The 26,072-nt window shown below is 42.5% G+C and overlaps 1 pseudogene across 1 annotated transcript in view; it reads left to right on the top strand.

Annotated features, from left to right (window-relative positions):
• The window catches only part of LOC311244488 (forkhead box protein J3-like), a 182,091-nt pseudogene that overhangs the window by 42,785 nt on the left and 113,234 nt on the right, over nucleotides 1-26,072 (top strand). Inside the window, exon 2 of the transcript XR_014621001.1 lies at nucleotides 25,178-25,251. The product of XR_014621001.1 is annotated as a forkhead box protein J3-like (transcript). The remainder of the gene's footprint in view (nucleotides 1-25,177; nucleotides 25,252-26,072) is intronic.

Raw genomic sequence — 26,072 nt, forward strand, 5'->3', positions numbered from 1 at the left:
TTCAAACGATGAGTAAGTTCCAGCGCTTACTGTTGAAAGACAGTCTCGGTAGATTTGGCTGGTAGATTTTAAAAACTACCAGCCAGGCAGATTTTTTACCAGCCAAAAATTATAAATAGCTTTTTAGTATATCGCCATGTGTTATTATTACTATATAATACTCTCATTAGGGCTGACCTTCGAAGCTTTTTTTGGCAATCGAAGCTTCGGGGCCGAGCTTCGATTTTAATTCGAAGCTTCGAAAAAAAATTAATTTTTTTTTTTATCTTATGTTGTGGGACTTTCGTAAACGTTGTTTTTAAATGTGCTCTATAAATAAAGTGGGTTGGATTAATTAATTAAGTAGCCCCTTTCGTGACTGACGCATCCAACAAGGTTTCACTCGGCTGTGTGATTTAATTCAAGGTGGATCGCTGTTGTCGTTTGAACAACTTCAGATTTCATGGGAACTACCAATCCCCCAAATCAAGAATGTTTAAGATGAATGAAGTAAGATTTTGATTATTTGAAATATGGCGCCTGTGTAGACTAAACTATGCACAGAATTATGTCAGTCTACAAGGTCCGGATTCTACATGGTCCGGCAATGTAGACCTTGTAGACTCCACTACAGACCAATTATCAGTGAATGTTCATGCATTTTTAAGAAGGGCAACTTCCACAAAAAAACAAAGAACTCACCAAAACATCTCAGTAGCACCTTATCTAAATGTTATATTTCATATATGGAGATTCATATTTATTTATGTATTGCATGCATTTCTACATTTTATTTCCTATTTTGTTTATTCATCCCAGTATCTTTCTTTCTTATGTGTGGAATTCTACAAGGTGCGCGCACACACACACACACACACACACACACCTACACACACACCTACACACACACACACACACACACACACACACACACACACACACACACACACACACACACACACACACACACACACACACTTACATTTAGTCATTTAGCTGATGCTTTTATCCAAAGCGACTTACAAGTTCTGTACGACAAGACAGCAAGAAGGGTACAACTCTATCAGCTGAGTAACAATGTTCATCAAAGTGTTGCGTGTTACAGTGTAGGTTAGTTTATTAGGACAAGTGCATGACAGTAAGGTTTGTCACGGTTAGATTTTTTTTTTTTTTTTTATCATTTCAGATAATGGTTGAAGAAGTGAGTCTTTAGTCGACGGCGAAAGATTGGACGGGATTCGGCTGTCCTAACTGGGATGGGTAGTTCACACACACACACACACACACACACACACACACACACACACACACACACACACACACACACACACACACACACACACACACACACACACACACACATCGAAGTAAAAAAAAAAAAAATGATTTTTTTTTTTTTTAAACTTCGATTTTTTTTTAATGTTCGAAGCTTGTGCCATCGAATCGAACGTTCAAAGCTTCGAAGCATTTAAGACAGCCCTAACTCTCATATGCTATTTTCAATTAATATCATAAACAACATAAGGAATATTAGCATAATTTTGAGTGGACTGAAGGAATGAGTCAGTGTTAATAGTTTTAAATGCAAATAATTTATTGAAACATAGAAGTGGGGTCGTGACACACACACACACACACACACACTGTTTCAACTCACCACCCCGCATCATATTGTAGTCTAGTCTGTCTTCAAACTTCCACTCCTCTCGAAACTTTTTTATATTTGAATATCAACATTATCTGTCCATCCTCAGTAATCCTCAGTTTACTATAATATACTCTTGTCCTGAGTCCTGACTAGTGACTTCATCGTCTTTCCAAACGCACGCCCACACACAGAGAAAGGGAGAGTGCCCCCCACCCCCCCCATTTCCCTTTCCCCAGTCCACACTGTCTGCTGTTCTCTATGGCTCTGCCGCTGATCAGGATTAGCTTGTTAGCTTACACTAGCGTAACGTTCATTTCGGGCGATGTGGGCATAAAGGAATGGCGACAATGCAAAGCATGTTAGATGCATTTGACCCGTTGTGAGAAAAAAAACACCACAGACTTATTTCGGGTCGCAAAATAGGCGCACTGCTGTGTAGCCCTGCTCTGCTTAATGCCAGCAGAAGCACGGACTGGGCGGATATGACTCGCGGAGTTGCCACAGGGTTTTTCAAAATAAGAGTATCGATATGAACCAAGCGTTGTTAGCTGCCGGAGCCATAGATATTATGACTGGAGCTGCACTTGGGGTGGAAATGAGACCCGCCACGGATTTTCAAAATAAGAGTATCGATATGAACTATTTTGTTACACGCCAGGTGGCGGGCAGACCTCTCATTGTTACTCGCCAAACCTTAAATCTGCCCGCCATTGGCGGTTGGCGGGTACTTATTTTGTTCCCTGCACGTGACCATTTCTAGCATTTACACTTAGCTTTAGAGGGTTAATGACTAGCTCCACTCTCATACATTTGGCTGTCCCAATCTAAGCTTTTTTCTAATAAAGAGAAAAAAGACAAATTCCAAAGAAATTTGGAAAGAGAATATTCCAACCCAAAACACTTCAAAAGCAGCTTACCACAATACCCTTGTGCAGGCAAACATACACTTTCACATAAAGAGCACCGACGTAGTTCAGTTGCAAAATGCCGCTGAGGTCACAACGTCTGAGCTGTGGCAGGGCTGCCCACTTTGCAGATTCACTTTGCGGCCCACTGGGGCGTTTGCTCAGTCAACCCTACGCGGTTCTCGTACAGGCCACGCCCGCGGTGTCTGTCTCTCGGTCAACTGGCCTCAACCAGGTCCTCAACTTGCATTGATGGCCGATCGAGCTCAGAACTTCGGCAGCTCATGTGATGTAATTTTCACTCTAGACTCTCCTTGTAGGCATGGCATTGGCAATACCACCCTTGACAATGGTGCATTTGTACTGTAGTGTGTCATGGGTCCCAGACCAGCCCACGACGGCAGGCACCAACGTCTGTTACGACAAGTTCATAGCCAGCCTACCTCAGCTAGAGGCCCGGTCGCTATCAGACTTTTACTGTAACATTCTGCCCCTCCTGCCAGGCCATGGACTGTTCTCTCCTGATCTGCCTCTTCCCTTGTCATTTATATGTTATCCTTGTCTCTGTGTTGTCTCTTGCTCTCTCTCTCTCTCTCTCTCTCTCTCTCTCTCTCTCTCTCTCTCTCTCTCTCTCTCTCTCTCTCCCCCACTCTCTCTCTCCTCTCTCTCGCTCTCACATGCATGTTCCCCTGTTAGTTAGTATTTTCATGTATTATGTTTATCTTGTCTAGGTCAAGTCTTATATTATGTTCTCTGTTTAGTATTTGTCTTTGTTGTTAGTCTTTTTCCCTCTAAGGCGTCTCTTGTATGTCTTCAGCCTAGTTTTTTCTCATGTTGTCATATCGTTTCTAGGTCTGTTTGCTCTCTCCTATGTTGTTTGCTGGTCCGTTGTCTTATGTTACATGTCTACCGTTGACACCACTTTGTTGTTCGATGTTATGATCACAATGTAAGTTTATTTATTTTGTATTGTAAGTAAACACCATTGAAACCTTCAACTGCGTCCTGCGTCTGAGTCCTCCATACCCCAATTGTAACATTTACACAATATGGCAGCAGAAATGCCATATGCCAGAAGGGCTAGACAAAACACTGAGATGTGCGCATGCGATGTAATTTCCACTGCTCCCAGTTCTCAGGGGTGAATCCTACTGTCCTGTCAGACACAAAAGCAGTGCCAGCTCTATCAGCAGATATTCAAACAGGTGATTTCCATTGTCCTTCTGTAGGAGTCGATGAAGACTTAGAGGGGTCTATTCCCGGTATTTCCTGATTACCAAGAAACCAGATTGCAGTGATCAGACGAATCAGAATGACAGGGGGGACTGGTTCACATCGGTACACTTGAATTTCTGCTTTATTGGATAGGAAAGTGAGTGACAGGAAATCGGGGGTAGAGAGAACATTGTTACTCAGCTGCTAGAGTTGTACCCTGTGAGGGAATTTAACCCCGATCAACGAGTGTAGGTATAAAAGATAGACTTGGTTAACACAGGTTCATTATCAAGAGTATATAGCTGAATGACCCAACAGGGACACCAGCTGGTGTGTCCCCAGGTGAGCTCCAGAGTCCACTCAGACGTGGCTCTTTATAGGGGAGAGAGGGGAATTCTGGGTAAAATGGCCCAGGGTTCAGGGTTGGAGGAGGCTAGGGTGAATTAGAGGGGGGGGGGGGGGGGGTAATCAGGAGGAGGAGGGGCGAAGTAAGGAAGGGGGGGGCTGTGAGTTAGGGGGAGATACTCGAGATACTTAATGGAGTGAATAATCGAATGAGATCTTGCTAGCGAAAATAATTATTTCAACTCTTTCAGAATAAGTAGATACAAACAAGCCCAAAGAATTTATACGAATTAATAGATACTTATGAGAATATCTGTACGGTATGCGCTTAGGTATAATGTAATATATAAATACATCGTTCCCAAAGTTTTCAGGCTGCGACCCCCCGAAATAATGGTGTCAGAGAGCCCCCACTATTATAGGAGGTGGTTGAAACATGCAAACGTTCACACGCACACATATGCATTGGAGGCTTTTAACATGCACAATAACTACACAAAATAACACAATAATCAAACAACCATACAATTAAAATATAGCGCATTTAATTTAGAAGACTAATGTTCAACTCACCTAATGAGATGGATGGGCATATGTTTGAAGCACAACAAGTCCATTCTGGGTTTCATTTATGAGACAGCGACTCGGAGATCATCCTCCACATTCATTCAGACGTGATCTGTACTTATTTTTTATATAAGTCAGTGCAGATAATGTTTTTTCTAATAGGTAGGTAGATCCAAATGGCGGATAGCTGTGCGTATTCCCCCTCAATTGATATCCAGTCGGCATCGGAGGTGGGCAGCGAGCTGGGATGCATTCTCCATCAGAAACAAGCGCACCTCATCCCGCAGCTCAAACAGGTGTGGTGCAGTAGGAAATCCATAGGCTGAATATGATTTATTATCAGCATTTTAGGTCTATTATTTTACATTTCAAAAGCATTTCTTTTACCAGTTTAATGTATTTTTAATTGTTTTTAATTATGGGCCTATTTCACACATTCTATGAAATCAATACATTCTGGAAATCATCTCGCGAAAACATTATTCAGAATGGTATAATGGGATCAAAGAGCACCTACGGGAGGCTGCAATTCGAAACTGTAATACTAAATGTCCAAACACCCCCTCCCACCCACCCACCTACACAGTATTTCTGACTTTGGGAATACATTCCCTGAGATCCATAGATGTCCCTAGAATCAGATACCAAGAACATGCAAATGGACCATATTAAAAAAAATCTGTAAATGTGTATTCTACATTATTATGGAATGAATGAGATAAAAAAAAATATTATAATTATTATTATTATTAAGGCGGCTACGTGGCGTAGTGGGCAAGGCGCTCGCCACGAATGCAGAGACGCTGGGCTCGCCTGTTCGATCCCAGCGCTCCACATTGCTTTCAGTTTAGCTGGTCGTCCGTACTAATACACATTGGCCGTATTAGGGGGTGGGAAACTGATGGGTGGGGATCGGGCGTTGTGGACAGTGACTCCTACAGGTCGGTTGGTGCGCCTGCGCAGTAGAAACAGGAAGTGTCGGGGGCAGCGTGAGCCTCCCACGCGTTACTCCTCGCCACTGAGAGATCGAGCTGCGCAGGTGAAAAGATGCGACTGCTGTTACCTCAAGTACCGGAGGGGACTTGTGCTATGTATGACTTAGTCCACATTGCAGCCGGCTTGTGGGAGGCAAGAAACAGCGTTCGTGACAGGGGAGGGTTGAATTGGATGATACGAAATTGGGATGGGAGAAAATATAGAAAATGGGAGAAAAAGTGGATCAAAAAAATTATTATTATTTTTTATTTTTTTTTAGTTAATTTTCATAACGCGATAATTTGCTGTGTAATACATTTATCTAATTAACGCGATAAACTGACAGCCCTAGTGGCAATACAAGCAATTTTTCAAAACATCTGTTGTCAAAACATAACATATTAGTCTGCAGAAATGCGCCGTTTTCGACTGCTTTGCTCGCAGTGTTCCATCTCCATCCACGTCCACTGCAGGTAAGCCAAGATACGGAGTTAGCTAGGCTAATAACAAATGATTACGAATAGGCTAATAAATTAAATATAATTGCTTAGCTAATATATTTGAAAGATGACAACTTTTTATAGATCTTCAGGCTGAGGCTGCAGCCACCATGTCCCAGCCCACCCCTCCTCCCTCTACCACCACAGGTCCCAGCCAAGCCCAAAGTCCCTTCACCCTAGCAGCTAGAGGAAGGATGACAGAAGATAGGGTGAACGAGTGTCACAGCCTCTACTAATAAAATGGAGTATTGAACCGTTTTTAACAGCTGGGTATTGGGTGGGACATTCTGATTTAAGAACTTTCTAAATAAAATAGAAAGTCCCAAAATCGTTTTTTTTGTGCAAAATAATAAAAAAGAACCAATAAGAGTATCGATAAAGCACCGAACCGTTAAGCAGTATCGATAAGAGTAGTAGTATCGATAAAATCCTAACGATACCCATCCCTAGTTGCCATAGTGATTTAGACAAGCCTGCTTCGTGGAACCGAAAAGCTTGACATGTCAAGTTATCCTGAAGATTATCCGGCTAACTCAGTTAGCCACGTACGGGGAACGGGGTCCTGGTGAGTGCCGTGGTTTGTTTATACAAGCTGTTGACTTTAGGCATTAATATATTATATGACAATAGGGGTGGGAATCACCAGTTTCATCACGATACGATACGATATCGATTCTTTGGACAACGATACAATATTTGCCGATATCACAAAGTCTGCCACGATACGATACGATTCGATTCAGGTGCCTGCGATCGATATGAGACGATATTATGTGCCCATTTAACACAATCAAATCAAATCAAATTTCAAATCAAATCAAATTTATTTATAGGGCCCGACAACACACGTTAATGTCCCCATGGGCCGTACAGATCTTCTTTAAACAAGTCAAGAAGAAAACATAACAATAAGTCAAGAACAGAACAAGAACACCATAAGGTGCAAACATTTTTAGATGGATGCAAATAAATGAAAGAATGCAAGCACTCCCAGACATACCCCACGCGAAGGTAAGGAAAAACTCACTAAAACCTAACAATAGGGAAAAAAGCTCCACAGGCAGTGTGGAGGAGAGAAACCTTAGAAGGGCCATTCAAGGGGGGATCTCCCTTCTTAGATGTTGGTGATAGTAGTGTTGCAGACGGACAGTTGGTAAGCATGCACTCATGTGTGTAGTGGAACACAGATGAGTGCATGCAATAGCAACTGTACATTTTGAAAAATTAAAGATAGAGCTAATAGCGATAGCAACTGAACATTTTGAAAGATTAAAGATAGAGCTGATAGCAATCTATTTGAGGCACAGGGGCGGCGCAAAGAGGGTCACGTCCTCCCCGTCTTAGTCAAGGGACATTTAACACTCCGGTCGTTGCTCAGGGACAGCCGGAGACAGGGAGATAGGGGGCGGCGCAATCAGTCACATTTAGAAAATTTTGAGCTCTTCCAGACATTTAAATGAAAAACAATCGATTGTTTTTAATACAAATAGACCTCCTGTTCACTGTAAAGTGCCACGTTTTTATATATTGAGCTTTAAACTTTAAGTAAAATGTTTTGGAACTCACAACACGCAAGCTAAAACCCCTTCCTCTCCCAAACCATTCCTAGAATTGTTTTATGTTGCATGATGATCATGAATACATTTATTATGTATTCATGTTTAAATATCAACATTATCTGTCCATCCTCAGTAAATAATATCAATATAATAATACTCTTGACTTCACACACACACAGAGACAGAATGCCCCTGCCCCTCCTCCTTCCCCTCTCCTCTCCGTTTCTCTCTATCTTAGCTTAGTTAGCTTAAGCAGCGAATGTAACGTTAATTTAGGTCTGCCCACGCGACGTGGGCATAAAAGAATGGCGACGATGCAAAGCATGTTAGATGCATTTGACCCGTTGCGGGGGAAAAACTGCACAGACTTATATCGGGCCGCAAAATAGACGCTCCCTAGCGCTGCTCTGCTGTACAGAGCTACATGGAGTTTCACAATACTGGGCGCGGGGCGGATATGACGTCGCCGTCGCCGGATTTTCAAAATAAGAGTATCGCAATATGAATCGATCTTTTTACGTTGCATCGATCCTATTTGATTATTGATAATAGATCGATATATCGATCTGGATCGATGTATCATCCCACCCCTATGACAATATGTTATATTGTGTCTGGCTGTGTGCTGTTATTGTGTGACTGCAGGGGCACAGAGGCTGCTAAGCTTCAGTCTCACAGGGACAAAACACAAACCACTGCTAATTATGATTAGTATTGTGTGGTTGGTGAGATTTTAACTCTGAGACAGATAAAAAAAATCTAAAATGGTGTGCTTGCCTGTGCATGTGTGTGTGAAAGAGAGAGAGAGAGAGAGAGAGAGAGAGAGAGAGAGAGAGAGAGAGAGAGACAGAGTGTGTGTGTATGTGTGTGTGTTTGCAGCCATGCGTGTGTGTGTGTGTGTTTGTGTGCGCACGTCTGTGCATGCAAGTGTCTAATTAATAGGTACGTGTGTCTGTGTGTGTATCTGTGTGTCTTTGTATCATGCAAGTACACATACACATGTTTCCGTTTGTGTGTGTGTCTGTGTCTCTCCCAGTGATAACCAGTATGAGGAACAGAGACATAAACATGAAACGTCAACAACATAGGATGGACTGTGATTCCTGGGCCCTGTTCCTCGTACCTGGCTAACTGAGTTAGCCGGATAATTTTCAGCATAGCTTGACTTAAGCCAGACATTTCCGTTCCCCAACGTCGGATTTTCTAAGTCGCTATGGCAACATATCGAAAAGTTTTAACCTGGTCCGGAGCAGGTTTAGTTCAGTTAGCTGGATGAACCATGGCCACACCCTCGCAAAGAAATGCCAGCTCGCTTCCTGAAATAATTATCACAGTGTAGATCTGCATTATACCATTCTGAATTATGTTTTTGTGCTTCGTTTTCCTAGAGGGGGCTTTTGAAATGTAAAATAATAGACCTAAAATGCTGATACTAAATCATCAGCACGTCATAGCTATACGGATATGGCGCTGGCGCGTTGCGACGCACAAGTGGTTATTTTAATAACGGCGCATTGCAAATGTGAATCCCGCGGGGATATTTTTAATGAATGAAACCTATCGGGCGTTTGGCTCTGATTAGTTTCATATTCTCTGCTGTGGATGTATTTGCTTAACGGAGCGCCCGGATTGTGTTTCATTCAACCATAAATTGAAGCGTCTTTATGGACTGTGGATTATGAATTACGAGGAATCTGAATCTGTGGATTGTTTAATTGTATCACTGTCACTCACATGTTATTGTGATATTGTAACTGGGATTAAAATGTCTGATGAGATGCGCTGTTTGACGGATTTGAGAAATTAAATGAGCCGTTGACATTAATGAATTTGAGAAAATGCATCTATCTGTTCAAGCACTAGTTAGTGTTATCTGATGATGAACATGAGGTGTCACTGGTATAAACCAAAGGTTAATCAATTAAATGCATGTATGGATGCATACAGATTAAAACCTGATTAATAGTGAATCTGTATAGCCTCCCTCCAAGCCTCTCTGACACGTTATTTCGGGGGTCACGCCTTGAAAACTTTGGGAACCATGTATTTATATATAAAGTACATGATACCTAAGCCGAGCGCATACAGTACAGATATCCTCATAAATATCTATTAATTCGTATCAATTAGATATCTTTGGGCTTGTTTGTATCTACTTATTCTGAAAGAGTTTAACTAATTATTTTCGCTAGAAACATCTCATTAGATTATTCATTCCATTAAGCCTACTGCCAACAGGCACTTTTTTTTTTCTTTTTATTTATCTTTCTTCCCCTCCTTTTTCCCGATTTTTCTCCCATCCCACCCTTCCTGGTTGTTGCGTACTTTCCCCTACTGTTGGTCCGGGAGACCGGAGACTGTCACATGCTTTCCTCCGACGCATGTGCAGCCTGGGGCAGGCCAACCTGGCCGTGCAGGTTCTCACCGGGGAGAGTGTAGCGTGTGGGAGGCCACACTATCTCTCCTCAGATCCAACCCTCGCTGAGCAGGCGCCCCGACCGAACTGTAGGGGTCGCTGTACACAACGCCCAGGACCCACCCTTCAGCTTCCCACCCCCTGATACAGCCAATTGTATCAGCGTGAGAGGACAGCCAAGCTGATAGCAACGCCGGGAGCTGGATTCGAACAGGCGAATCCTAGTGTCTCCCGGTGTTGGTGACGAACGTAATCTCCGTGCGCCACCTGCCCCCCAACAGGCACATTTAAAGAAATATAATCTGATTGATTGGGGTAATGAGGGACTTAAAATTTGCCTATAGATTATGCATTTAACTTGTCGGTGAGGCTATTGAGCCTTACTGTATTGTACCCATTCTGCAATCTGTTAATAAAGTTTTCAATCAATCAATCAATCAATGCCGTTAGAAAATCAGGATTTCTGCGATCGACACCTGCTGTCTTTTCAGGTGAGGCGGCCGCGCGCAATTATCCTGAGTATCAAGTCTGGTTCGAATTAACGAGACTGAATCAGCGTTCGAGGAACAGGGAAAGCCCGGATTCAAACATCCCGTCAATTGAATCTGGATAATGTGACTTTTGATCGACTTAGTTGAACCAGGTACGAGGAATAGGGCCCTGGTGTCTGAGAAGATGCTGCAGCCCAGACGCATGTTTTATTGAGCTGGTCTCACCTCCCTGGCCGTGTGTTTATCCTCTATCTCCCTGGCAACATGCAGAGCTGTTACATGCATCCCAGCATCCCCGGCTAGCATGTCAAGTCCGCCCAAGTCTGCGCACCAGATGTGTGTGTGAGTGAAATATGAGTGATTGGGTGAGTCTGCCTATGTGTGCGGAGCCACACAGGTCACAAGGTCAAAACATATTTTGGCATGCATACAAACACACACGCACGCACGCACACACACACACACACACACACACACACACACACACACACACACACACACACACACACACACACCTACACACACACACACACACACACAAGGATGGGTATTGTTGCAAATGTTGATGTTAATATTAGTTCTGTTTTGATTTGATTTTTGATTTGATTTTCAATCAATTATTTTTAGAAATTATAATGAACAATACAGTATATCACTATGCCTATGCCATACTGTTTAACTATCCTGTGTTCTACTCCATGATCATTTGAAAAAAAAATATTCCGTATTGTGCCGAATATAAGACTATAAGCCTATTGTTTTATTCAATAATTGTATTTAATTTCTTTTATTTTAAAATGTACAAATTTTTTTTTGTAGATTTTACAATTTTTTTTAAAAATAACAGCCTACATTGAATAAAAAATATTGTTTTCTATTATCATTATTTTCAAATAAATCTATTTTCTATATAAAAGATTTGGTCTTCAAAAAAGTCCAAACATTTGTCTTCAAAAAGGTCTTATAATCAGGGTTGTCTTGTATTTGGACCAATACGGTACCTATGCACAAGCCGAAAACCTTGATACCGGTTATGAACCTAGCCTTTTGATCTATGGAAACAATTCCTTTTGATGCCATATAGTAAACATCAATGCCAACATTCAACATGGTAAATAGCACCCTACAGCTGCAGCCAGGTGTAATTCTTTGATAGTCTATGTAGCTCCGTAAACATACACACACACACACACACACACACACACACACACACACACACACACACACACACACACACACACACACACACACACACACACACACACACACACACACACACACACACACACACACTATTAATTATACTTGCACGTGTAACACTGCGAGAGCTTTTAATTCCATAGTAATCACTAATAGCAGTCTCAGTATTAAATTCTTAATTAAAAGCAAGGCATTTTCCCTCGCTATCTCCTTGAGGACTTGGCATCCATCCAGCGCCATATTCCCCTCGCTATCCAACCAGGGCTATAGCACTCCACATGTATACGTCTAATAATAGGCTTAGAGACGCTTGCACAAGGCACCGGAATGCAACAATTACACTGAAGATGGAATGAACTTGCACTGTGTAGCCCCTAGCTTCCTCCAACGTCTGCACCCGCCGTGTGGGCCGGGTCCTCCTGAGACTGGTGGGTCTCAGTAGACAATAGAGGTATTATGTTTTCATGAGCTGGGGGTCACAGGGTGAGGATTGAGAGAGTTTTAGAGATGTTGCTCTTGTCTACATGATGCTTTTCCCCCGATGGATTGGGGGAATCATCATTTATACCTTGGCCGAACAACAACGTCATTGAACAGTGCCTCACTCTATATTGACTTGTCTCAACTTGTTAAACTCATGTTTATAGGTGACTTTTGATTACAGTAAGTAAATGCAGGGAAATATCAATAATAGAGATGATGAAAAAACTTTATTTTGTACTGCCCACTTGTGCCGTTGTAATTCTATTTGGTTGCTGAGCCAAAGTCTGTCTCTGACTTTGTAGCAAATATGCTACTGTAGCTAGTATGTACTCGTATGAATTATTCCCAAACTGAATAAATGTTAACAAAACTGCTTTGCTAGCTCATTCTTCTTGTAGAAGTGATTGACGAGTCATCTAATTTATGATACTGTGCGAGGGCAGAATGAAACGTCGCTGATATCGCCATATGTTTTTCTGCCCCACCATATATTTTTGTATCACAAATATATATACAATTTCAATATATTTTCCCATCTCTACGTTCCGCAATGGTGCATTTGGGACCGCATGTGGCCAAGTGTACGAGAACAGGAAAGGAGGCTGTTGGAACGTAGCCAATAAACAGGGACCTCCTTCTTTCCTCCCTTCCTCCTTCCCTCCCTCCTCTCGTCCTCCTGTTGACCTCAGACAGGATCTGTCATGTTGTTTCACTGCTGGATCAGACACCACTTGGAACAGGAAGTAGACCACTGTGACCTCTCGCTGACCTCAGACATGGGTTGTCAATCTTAAAGATCCAGTACGATCCAGTCATAAAAAGCGTATTGTGGAATGTTAATGTCGGTTAATTTGTTCAGCTTCAGATTTTTAGGGCCGTTCTCCACTATAGAGAACCACTGTTACATGCTCGGCCGGTTTGACTATAATATTTTTAGGATTTATCAGTGCTGAGTCCAATGTAGTCTGGTGAAAACGCACCTTATCATCCATAAGTGTGATCATTTTGTCCTCTTCATAATAATCTCCAATAGTTTACTCGCCATTGCATAGACAGTCCGCAGGCTAGTGGCTACGACTCTGGCGTCCAGAAGTGAGTGAGCAACCCCCTTCCCCACAGTAAACTAGCCCAGTTCAAAAGGTAGGCGATATTCGATCGTCATTTAAATTCCAATTCACACAGAGCTCACACAAGAAGGTCCGGCGGACTGTTTAGAATAATAATAATAATAATAAAAAGATAATAATAAAAAAAAAACAGTATTTACGTTTTTGGAGGCGAACGGTTGGCTTTGAAAAACGAGTATACTCGTTTTTGGCGTTCAATGAGTTAAGCATGGTTCATCCATTCATGCATTCAATCAATCAATCTTTATTTAATTTTGAAAGATCATTGAGAGCAAGCTCTCATTTACAATGATGTTGAGAGGTACAGTACATAATACAAACACTATAGAAACAGAAAAGTCAATCAATTAAACAACAAGCGAAATGGTTGGCTATTATAACTTTAATAAACTGACACATGGATAATAAAGTATTGATTTTTAAAATTCTTTGCAAAACATTACACGTGTTGGGGCACAGAAGCTAAAAGCTGATGTTCTTCATTCAGTGCAAACTCTGGGGAGCCTAAGCGTGAGCCAATCACCAGAGTGAGTATCATAAGGTCCAGAGTTCCAGTCCAGTAATGAAGTGATGCATGATCAAGTGAGCATGGTGGCCTTCTGTTCACTAGACACTATAGATGCTTGATCGTTAAGGACACAGTTGTTGACCACCAACCACTCAGCTAGATGTGACTGATGGACCGATCACAGCAACCTGAGTATATTATGCAATATCTTCAAGGAAGCAGATCTGAAATTACTTGATTTTGTTGACATCCATTGGGATAGAGATCAAAAGAGCTTTAGTCGTTATATTCACAGCAACAACGTGTAACATTTTGGGCAATTTGACATAATTAAATAAAGAAATGCAATGAAATTGAAAAGCACAATTTTCATTATACTGAATCTTTATGTCACTTCTAGCCTGGATATCCTGTAGACATAAAGGGAGAGGTGTATGTTGGCTATGAATGGCATTTCCCGACTTTGTAATTTGGGACAATTTGGAAGTGATTTCATTGCGGCAGTGTGTGTCTGTCTGGTAGATGTGCAGCATGTTAGAGTTCTCACTGTATTGCCTCTCGTTGCCAGGCCCACAGGGACGGTAGCAGCAGCCCTCTGTCTCCTCCTGAGACGCCTTTGTGTCTATCGCTAACATGCACACACACACACACACACACACACACACACACACATACAGTGAGTATACACTCTCACACACGTACACATACAGTGAGTATACACTCTTACACACATACAGTGAGTATACACTCTCACACACGTACACATCGCTGCACACACAAAGAGACATTTGCACAAAGACACACAGGTTTACAGATACAGTCACACACACGCCTCCACAAGTAGACACACACATGTGCACACACACACACACACACACACACACACACACACACACACACACACACACACACACACACACACACACAGGCACACGCACTCACATGAATGCAAGCATACATTCGTATGCACAGACAGGCATACATGCACACACACGCACACAAGCACACACAAATAGGCACAGACCGGCACAAAGGTGTAGACCTGCGTACACATGCTCACACACATTGTGTATGTACACAGTCAAACAAACACACTTATACCTCAGGCATATACTCACACACACTCACACATAGACCCAGACACATACACACACATATCTGCATGCACAAGCAGGCACAGACAAACACAAAGATGCACACACCCACAATATCCTCCCTCCCCAGCACACACACACCACACACAACTTTCATCTTATAGATGGCTCCTGTGAACTGCCTCAGTCAGAGGGGGGGGGGGGGTGTGCGGGGGGAGGGTCCATCAATATAAAATGTATGTATCCACCCCTGACTCATATTCAACCACTCGATCGGTCTGGTTGTCTGTCTGTCTGTCTGTCTGTCTGTCTGTCTGTCTGTCTGTCTGTCTGTCTGTCTGTCTGTCTGTCTGTCTGTCTGTCTGTCTGTCTGTCTGTCTGTCTGTCTGTCCTCCGACCGTCCGTCTGTCTGTCTGTCTGTCTGTCTGTCTGTCTGTCTGTCTGTCTGTCAGTCAGTCAGTTTTCTTATGTTACCGCTTGGCGCCATGTACGCACGGTCTGAGCTGTGCGTAGATATACGCACAATCTCAAGCACACGTTCATTTTGATAAGTCTTAGAAATGATTGTACGCATGGTTTACACACATATCTGTGCGTACGCACCATTGATAAATGAGGGCCCAGGTGTCTATATTGGTATTGGGACTGAAAAGGTTTGATTGACTGCATCCATAATTACTTTGTACTAGGGCTGCTCGATTATGACAAAAATCATAATCAAGATTATTTTGATTGATTAAACACCATTACTTTGATTTGAGAACATCATAATGATGACGACTGAATTAGTTTGCTCTTTCTTCTCAACCAAAGGCTGCCTTTTTGTCCTCTTCTATAAGGCCATCTAAGACAAAACCGATTTCGGTCGTATCAGTCAAAGTATTTGATCGTATGCACCTTTAATCCACACGGAACTGCGTTCTTGGAGCCTGAAGACGCTATTTTATGTCTTTACAAGCGATACTAGTCTTTTCCTGAACCGTTGAGAGCGATAGCCCACCTCTCCCTTAACCCGCATGTGCAAACTCTCACATCACAACAACAATGGCATCGTACAGAGTAGTTGCGTTCGTGTTACAGAAGCTATTGAGCTTCATCGGGATGACTGTGTGTGATGCAATACACGATACTAGCTAGAGATTAGCGTCACATAGCTGGCCTTTTTCTGAAAACCCAAGTAGTAGCCAAGCACATATTGCTCCATAGCATACCTCTTCAGTTGATCATGACAAATCCCCTCTTACCTTGATGATTAAAAAGCCTCCATAATTTAGTAAATAGTATTCCCATGGCTGGTGTTGAGCTGTAGCCAGCCAGTTAGCGTTGATGCTATCCAATGCTATCAACATTAGCTAAATAGCTAACCAACTAAATACAATAGACAGTGGTATCCTGAGGTAACGTTAAATACAACGTTTGCTAGTCGAAAGGACTGGACACAGGGACAAGTTAAACATCAATCAATTACTTTAATACAACACAGGTAGTTTGAGCCGCGGTCTCTCTCTCTCCACTCCTTTGGAAACTAACGTTATGTTAGCTCAAATGCACAGCACAGAACAATGATAACACTTCCGGTCAGGGGTTTTCAAAATAAAAGAGCGACATCTAAAACAGGAAAGACATTTATTTTGTAAATGTGTGGCACACACTTATTTTCTCGAGACAATTTCGTTTTTACGGAAACCTTTTTTTAAATGAAAAGATAAAGAAAAGAATAAAAGATCAGAATCGTTTCGGTCTGGACATGGCCTAAGTTACCAAAGATGTTTCAAAATAACTGGAGAAACATGCCATGGCTCCCTCCTCCCTCTCAACACAAGCTGAATCTACCATTTAGGCTTGGGGGAGGGACAGAGCACACTGCTGTGAAGGAAGGGTGTGCTGCATTTACTGTACAACACAAAAGGAGAGCAACACAGCATGCGGCACAATAATAATTTTATCTCGATTATCTTGTTTTCATGATCGTTTTAATTATATTTGCAATTATGTCTGCTTAGTGCTTATGATATGGTAAAAGATTTATGTTTCTAACTGCATAACATGGTAAATACAGACTGTGAAATGTACCCTTATATTTCCATTTATTCCTGTTCGTTCCCATATATTCCCATAAATCCCCATGGAAAGTTTACACCTTTGAATATTCCAAAAATGTTGCGACCATAGGTGTTGGTAAGATAATATGTGTGTGTGTGTGTGTGTATGTGCAGATACATTTTTGGTGCATTTTCCTGAACCCAAACAAAAATCAGAAATCAGACTTGATAAAAAAAACCAGGAGCAGCAGTAAGAGAGTAAATCAGCAGTCCTCTCCTATCCTATCCTTCTCCCCCTCTCATCTTCTCTCCTCTCCTCTCCTCTCTCCTCTCCTCTCCACTCCTCTCCCCTCCTGTCCTCTCCTCTCCTCTCCTATCCTCTCCTGTCATCCCCAGTGGTATTAATTAGCAGTAGCAGATGAGGGTAGGGAGCCTGGAGGGAGAACAGGTTCATATCAGGTTAGCCTGCTCTCTTCTGTCTCTGGGCCTCTCTACCTCCATCTCTCTCTCTCTCTCTCTCTCTCTCTCTCTCTCTCTCTCTCTCTCTCTCTCTCTCTCTCTCTCTCTCTCTCTCTCTCTCTCTCTCTCTCTCTCTCTCTCTCTCTCTCTCTCCATCTCTCTACACAGTATGTATGGTTTATTCTTACAGGACAGCTACAACCACAATATAAAATATTTTTAATTGCAATCAACGATTATGTTGTATCACAGTATGTTAGCTATTAACCCCTTAAGCCTGATCGGCCCGGTACCGGGTTGAGATAAATTTCACGTCATAAATAGATCAATACAGTCCGTATTAATTCATCTTGCGTTTCTTTTTCAAATGTAGCCAAGAGTAAAGACCCTAACCCTATCAAAATAGCAGTCAAAGTGTATATTTTTAGCACTGTTTGTTTGCCCATGATTTTAAGTGTTATTAGCGAAATATGAGTTTATAAAAATCTCCGCCCTTTGCATCGGAAAACGGATGACCTAGATGCGAGGAACTGATGCCGTCATGAAATCGTTGTAGTCCTACAGTAAGAAAGAGGAGACCCCGGGCTTTCGATGGACGTCGAAATTTCATAAATCTACACTACCCAGCTCACACCAGTTGCTGTCAAAGCTGTGAATGAAAAAAAGTATTGACGTTATTTTTGTGATTATATCTCACGGGTCGAACAAACCTGAACGTTATTGCCATAAAATACAACGTATATTGTTTCTTTTCCTTTCTGTGAATTTCTAGGAAAAAAACACGTCGCAATCTGGTGAAAAATGGCGGAGCTATGGACATTATACAAAATTAACTGTACATACAGTCGTTTTCATTCACAGTCTTTGCTGCCCTGTAACGGGCGCCTGGTGGTAGGGCTGGGCGATATGGCCTAAATATGATATCACGATATTTTCTGACCTTTCGGCGATACACGATACGCATCACGATGTTTTTTCTTTTTTTCCCCAAACAATTCATTATGAGGCTTACCAAGACAGTATTTGAGTTTGCAAGCTAACATTAAAGACAAAATAAAATACCCATGCATTTAGCATTTTTATATTATATATTAGATTTAGATTATTGGATTATTAGATTATATATTGCATATATTTAGCAATGAGATATTATATGATTTAGATATGAAATATGATGAATTGAAAATGGGGGACCCTGATGTAAACAAGACGAAAGTCTTTCTCTGGTCTGCATCCCCTTAACAATTGTATGTATTGAGCTGTACTGTACCCATTCTGCAATATGTTAATAAAGTTTTAAATCAATCAATCAATCAATCAATAGGATTTTAGCATTTTTATGAAACTACTGTATATTTGTATGTCTCTAAATGTTTTGATGAATTGAAAATGGAGGACTCTTATGTAAAAAAGCCGAAAGTCTTTTTCTGGTCTTCATCCTCCAGTCAGTCCACTGTTGTTGTATTGAGCTGTACTGTATTGTACCCATTCTGCAATCGTTAATAACGTTTTCATTCATTCAATCATTCAGCCGGCAACAGAATAATTTTGATTGACAGTCGAGTCTGCCAATTACGTCACACCGCTTGTACCCGCCCTGCTGTTCTTAGCACCAATCGGCAAGCGCTATTCTTTTTTTACATTCCTGAATGCCCTCCATTGATTTTAACGAGAGCAGCTCAGCTCAACGACAACAACAACAGCTCACCGCGGCGGACGAGTGATTACTAGCGCACCGCAGCATGACAACGAGGCATAATGATTTTACTGCAACAAATGTTATAATAAAAGCCTTTCCATACATCTGTCTGATTGAAAACTTTATTAACAGACCGCAGAATGGGCACGCACAACTCGGCACGGACTGAGATATGAACAGTAACGCTTGCTATCTATGTCGTCATCGGACGTTGCTATGTTTGGGTAAATACGCTGATGTGTAACTATATAACGTGTAACTATATAACGTTAATGCCACAAAACGAATGCCTTTGTTAATCATAAGTACTAACTTTGATGCAGTAGTGTGTGTGTGGGAGCAGCGTTGTTCAAAAGTTTGAACGGGGTGGACCAGATTGACGCGACACAATCCTCTTGGGCAAAACATCACGATATCCACGATACGTTAAAAAAGTGTATCGTTAATGAACTGTACCCGATATTTATATAATATCGTCATATCGCCCAGCCCTACCTGGTGGTACTAAATCCAGATTTAACTCTGCCATTGGAATGTGGAGATTTGGCCCGATCCATAGATGTATGACCTGGCCATAATAAGGTAATTTATAGGCCTGATATTCTATATTCATATTTCAAATTGCATGTGTCCGGATGGCAAAATTCAGTACTGTATCTACAAAACCCTTTGTAAATCATCTGCCCTTTATTCATTTGCTTAGATTTTTAGTACACTTGATCTCAAGAAGGTGCTGAATGATTAGTATCACTGAATTGTTCACGTCTGGTCAATGTTAGCATGGTGGTTCACCGTCAATGATGAAAGAAATAAAATACAAATAAATGATATTCTCCTTGGTTCATTACAATTTACTCAAGCATAGTAATAGACACAATATTTCTGACACTGGGAATACATTTCCTGAGGTCCATAGATGTCCCTAGATACCGAGAATATGCAAATGGCCTTGTAGAAGTGGAGCAATCTTCCATTTACTTGGGTATATGTACTTTTAGGCACATTTTCAAAAAATATGGCTAGGGCTTAAGAGGTTAACTATGGTCTATACCGGTGCTTGGAGCAGGTTGTTGCACGTAAACATTATGTGTGCCCTCAGTATTAGTGGTTGACCGATACATCGCTTTTTCCTGATATATATCTGTCATGGTAGGTGTTGGTGGTGGTAGGATCCATATGCAGACAGGCAGTGAGGTAGCAGGCAGAACAAGGCGGGTAGTGATCTTTAGGATCTTTACTGAAGCACAAAACATAAACTTAACTCTACAAAAGAAATCCTCTGAGAAAATGCTGGAAGAGGGAAAAACCAACGTAGGGAGTACACGAACAAAACATAAACTGGTATAGTACTTACTAGACGGGGTAAACAAACATGGCATGGCAGGCGGAGTGAACGAACAAGCCAAACCCACCAGCGCGCCTCTCATTTCCAATAACCAGCTAGTGTTACTCAGTTGCGTTTTGAGAAGTCACAACGCGATTTGCAGAGTTCTGGTTGGACAGTCAGAGTTTCGGTTTCGAATTGTGGACAACTTAGCGTAAACGCTAGTGTTTTTTTTGTATTGGAAACCAAATAATTGAAAACGACAAACTGCAAGAAACCACTTGTAATTCACACACATCCTGTAAAGGCCACAAGAGACAACAACACATTTGTATGCATGCTAAACATCATTCATTCATTGGACATTGGACATATTTATTACCAACTATAGCATGCCGCTCCAACGAGCACCCATTCTAGGCATTATATTGGCCATCAGCCATGCTCTCTAAAAATCGGTATTGGCATCCGCCATTGAAAAACCCATATTGGTCGACCACTACTCAGTAGTATTGGGTAGGGATGTCCCCATCCCATCTCAAAGATCAGTATCGGGGCCGATCACAGCTTTTTTAAACTGATCTTTATCGGCTATATTAAGCCAATTCTGATCCTTTTTTGTTCAAAATAACCGCTAAGGGAAATCTGTGATGCAGGCTAGGCATCTGCCTGTATCCTCCGTTGAGTCAGTGAGAGGGGAGGTTACACTATGCACTCACATACACACAGTAATCCATGTGTTTTCTTATGAGATGATGAAGCCAAAATGTTAACGCAATCTTATGATGGCTAACGTTTAACTAATTCCGTGCCAACCACGAGTATAGTCGGGTTAACTCGCCATGCGTTCTGTGCCAATCACGAGTATAGTCAGGTTTGAATCGTTATTTCTTTTATTAGCTATATCCCAAAATGTTTCATCCATCCAGCCTGACGTTATCATTGGGAATGGCTCTGAGCTTGCAAAGGGCAAATACCGCCGCCTATCGTCTCCCGGATGGTATTGCACATCATTGGATTGGATTGGCTGGGACTGTGCATCCGAAAAAAACTCCGGTCCGGGTTTCCCTTCTCGGGCAAGCAGTATCGTGTTACCACATTCACTGGGGAGGCTGGGAGCAGCGTCGATTATGTGTTTTGGACTATAACGTTGGATCAATAAACGCGATCAATATTTGGAATGGTGATCAGGAATTGGATAAATCTTTTTGCAGAACATCTGATGTGAGGTAAGGACTCTATTTTACCAGTCTTGGGTTAATCCAGGGGTCGGCAACCTGCGGCTCCGGAGCCGCATGCGGCTCTTTAGCCAATCAGCTGCGGCAATGTTTTTTTTTCTTCTTTTTTTAATGTTGGAGATCGATGTCATACTGTGACACTGAAATGAAAAAATATTTCATCAACTAAAATATTTAGTCAACAAAAATATTTCATCAACTAAAATATACCTACGTCACACCCCGTGCCTCTCCCTCGAGTCTGCAAGTGGCTAATCTTGAGTTTCCGACCCCCCAGTAAGCTAACCATGGATAAATCCAAAAAAAGGAAAGTCTGAGGAAAATAGAGGGTTTAATTCAGCGTGGACAGAATAATTTGCTTTCACGACTAATGATGCAGGGTTACCTGTATGCCTGATATGTGGTGCGAAATTTGCGAACAACGAAAAATGTACCTTTTATTTTATAGATTTTCCACAAATAAGGGAAGGACTCAAATAGAGCTGCATAGTTCAGGGTTTTATTTCAAAGTCGGTCTACAGACACCAGTGTTTTGTCTCCTCTTCTGTGTTTAATAAAAAAATAGGTCTACACAGCCAGTATTTTTTCTCCTCTTAATAAGAGTTTGAGGTTTTCCTTTGTTATAACAGGTAAAAACAGCAATACAAAGTATTTTTTTCTTTTTGTTGCTTTATAATTCCATTAATACAACAAACTGTGTGCTATAAGTATAAAGTATAATAAATCGCAAATTACTTTGGGTATGCAATTGTCAGGCGTTTTATGCTAAATGTGGGGTATGCTTGGGGATATATAAAACGTTATACACTGTGTTATCTTCATTTTAAGGGTAAATAGGTTGTGCGGCTCCCTGAGCATTTTATTTTGTGGGAAGGGGGAAAAGGTTGCTGACCCCTGGGTTAATCAGATGTTCCTTTCTCCGCCATCAGAGCGTGCGTGTGTGTGTGTGCGTGCCGTTAGCGCTGACCAAGGCACGGATAATCGATTTTTCAGCTCGCTTCTCTAGCGTGCATAATAACACAATATACTATCGATAATCTAGCGTTTATTTGAAAACGATTCATAAGCAGAAAAATGACAACGTGTTTTGTGTATTCCACTAAAGGGCTATTATCGCGGATTTCACTGGAATTACTAGAAATCTCCAAAACTATACTCATATTCAAAACGGTATAAAACGGAAATATACCAATGAAAAAACAATCCGTTTCATACATGTTGACTGCAAGCAAGTCATTGATAAGCGACGGGTGTATTAGACCCATTGCCATAATTTAAGATATAGTTTAAGCGTTCACAAATATCCCCGTCCTCCCATTGACTTCAGTGCTGGCACGCTAGACCTAATTTGGTCATATGGGCGTGGCTCTGAATGAGTTAAAAGCTCAAAAGTTACAATGGATCCAGGTAGGCTGTGCCTCGAAGCAGAGCGGTCCCCACAGAGGAGGCTCTACCTGCATTGGATTGAAGTGTACAGCTGTATTATATAGCTATAGCTTTGTGGGGTGGAGCGACAGCAACTACCTCCAACTCAACACCAGTAAAACCAAGGAGCACCAACAAACTGAACAAGCTGGTGAGGAAGGCTAGCTCCGTGGTGGGAGTCGAACTGGTCAGACTAGAGGTGATGGCAGAGAGAGGGATGAGAAGGAAGCTGGCTGCTATCCTGGAGAATCCCTCCCACCCCCTCTACGACGAGCTAGTCAAGATGAGAAGCACGTTCAGCCACAGACTCATACCCCCCCCTGACACTCAACTAACCGCCTCGGACAGTCCTTCATACCAGCGGCCATCAGGCTTCACAACAGTGGGCAGGGACTGCTGCCAGACATCCAACTAGAACTAATAGGAACCCAAGGAGGACAATAACACTACATTATGCATACCTTATGTGCGCACCTTATGTGAATACTGCACCTTATGTGAATACTGTGATACTGTGAATTCTGTATACTTCAGTTAGTTAGACAGTAAATTATAACACTACCTCATGCATACTGCACCTTATGTGACACTGTGAATACTGTATATTTCAGTTAGTTAGATAGTAAATTATATTGACTTATTTGTTTACACTGCTTGTGTTGTTTTTACTACCTGCCCCCCCCTCCCCCATCCCACATGCTGCTATGATGCCTGAATTTCCCCAAGGGGATCAATAAAGGAATATCTTATCTTATCTTATCTTAAAATACAAATATTGGGTCATGACTTGGTATCGGCCAATACTCAATATTAATCTACTTGGATGGGGACCGGGGGCAAACAAGCTTGATTGGGACCTCCCTGGTATTGGCACTGTTATTGCAGGGATTGAACCAGTGTAGGATATTGTGAATATCATGACGAACGTACTCAGTCAACTGAGGTCCGGTTAATAAGGTTTATTAGCCAGATAGATAGAATATATATAAGATAGTTAGATACATGGCTGAGGCTTCCGCCCCAGGTGATCAGCTGAAATTACCCAAGTAGAGAAGGCTGAATGATGTCGGGATGAGCCCTTTATAGTGTGAAACCGGGGAGGGGGAGCCCCATTTGATAGGTCAAATGGGTGTGGGGGGGGGGGGGAGGGGGACGACACAGGATGGTGGACAATGGGGGATGGGCGGGGTAGGGATTTGATATCCACAACACCAGCAACCCTGAATACCAGGAAGCCTCCCGAACCAACATGGCACATAAAGAAGGGAGTGGTGCTGGGCGGCTAAGTGGCACAGTGGGCAAGGCTCTCGCCACTAACGCAGGAGATGCTGGGTTCGAGCCCAGCTCTCTGCGTTGCTTCCGGCTTGGCTGGTCGTTCATACTAATACAATTGGCAGTATTAGGGGGTGGGAAAAGCCGGTGGGTGGGGATCGGACGTTGTGGACAGCGACTCCTACAGGTCGGTTGGTGCGCCTGTACAGCAGAATCAGGAAGTATTGGGGGCAGTGTGAGCCTCCCACGCGTTACTCCTCGCCACTGAGAGACCGCGCTGTGCAGGTGAAAAGATGCGACGGCTGCCTCCTCGTGTACCGGAGGGGACACGTGATGCAAGGCTTCGTCCACATTGCAGCCGACCAGTGGGAGGCATGGTCTAACAACATTCGAGACAGGGGAGGGGATGGGAGAAAATTTAAAATGGGGAGAAAAAGTAGATACAAAAAATAATAAGAAGGGAGTGGTGCAGTGGCCCCTCTATAGCATTGTTGAGTATCAAGAATTTATTTTCCTGCAGAAATTATAGATTGGTTGCATGCCTCAATAGAATGTTGGGCCTTTGTTAATTGTTAAATTTGTAAATCTTTTTCTACCCTCTCTCTCTCTCTCTCTCTCTCTCTCTCTCTCTCTCTCCTCTCTCTCTCTCTCTCTCTCTCTCTCTCTCTCTCTCTCTCTCTCTCTCTCTCTATCTCTCCCTCTGCAGAATTCCATACGACACACCTATCCTTGAACAAGTGTTTTCTCAAAGTGCCTCGCTCCAAAGACGACCCTGGAAAAGTAAGTATATGCAGGACAATGTGGCGCTGTGTGTGTGTGTGTGTGTGGTGTGGTGTGTGTGTGTGCTGCTGAGAAAGCCTTGATTGCATGGTGGCGGCATCACAATGAAAACTCCAGCCTCCCTGTTCTGGAAAAGAATCAGGCGAGGGAGAGGCAGTACCTTTCACGTGTTCAGACACCCTCACTGCTCATGCACACACACACGCACGCCCACGCACGCACGCACACACACACACACACACACACACACACACACACACACACACACACACTCTCGCTCTCTTTCTTTTCCCCTTGCTCTCTCTTTCATACATACACATGTGAGCGTACACACACTTTTGTCTTGCTCTCTCTCTCTCTCTCTCTCTCTCTCTCTCTCTCTCTCTCTCTCTCTCTCTCTCTCTCTTTTCTCACACACACACACACTTGTCTGCACTTAAAAGCAATTTGCAGCTACATAGGGCTGCCGTGCTGAATGCCTAATGCAGCTTTTTGCAGTTTTCTGCTCTTCTTCCGATATTGATTCTGCCAAGTAATAATGTGGTACAGGGAGTAATGAATAGTAAGTACATGTAGGTACAGCGTCTCAGACGCCAAGCCGCTCACGCATCTGTTATGCTGTATTAGGCTCCCGCACTCTGCACTCTCTCTCTCTCTCTCTCTCTCTCTCTCTCTCTCTCTCTCCTCTCTCTCTCTCTCTCTCTCTCTCTCTCTCTCTCTCTCTCTCTCTCTCTCTCTCTCTCTCTCTCTCTCTCCATCTATCGCCCCTCTCTCTCTCTCCCCCCCCTCCCCCCTCTCTCTCTATCTTCTCCCCTGCCCCC

The sequence above is a fragment of the Notolepis coatsorum genome (genome assembly GCF_963971535.1).
Source record: "Notolepis coatsorum genome assembly, chromosome: 17".
NCBI lineage: Eukaryota > Metazoa > Chordata > Actinopteri > Aulopiformes > Paralepididae > Notolepis > Notolepis coatsorum.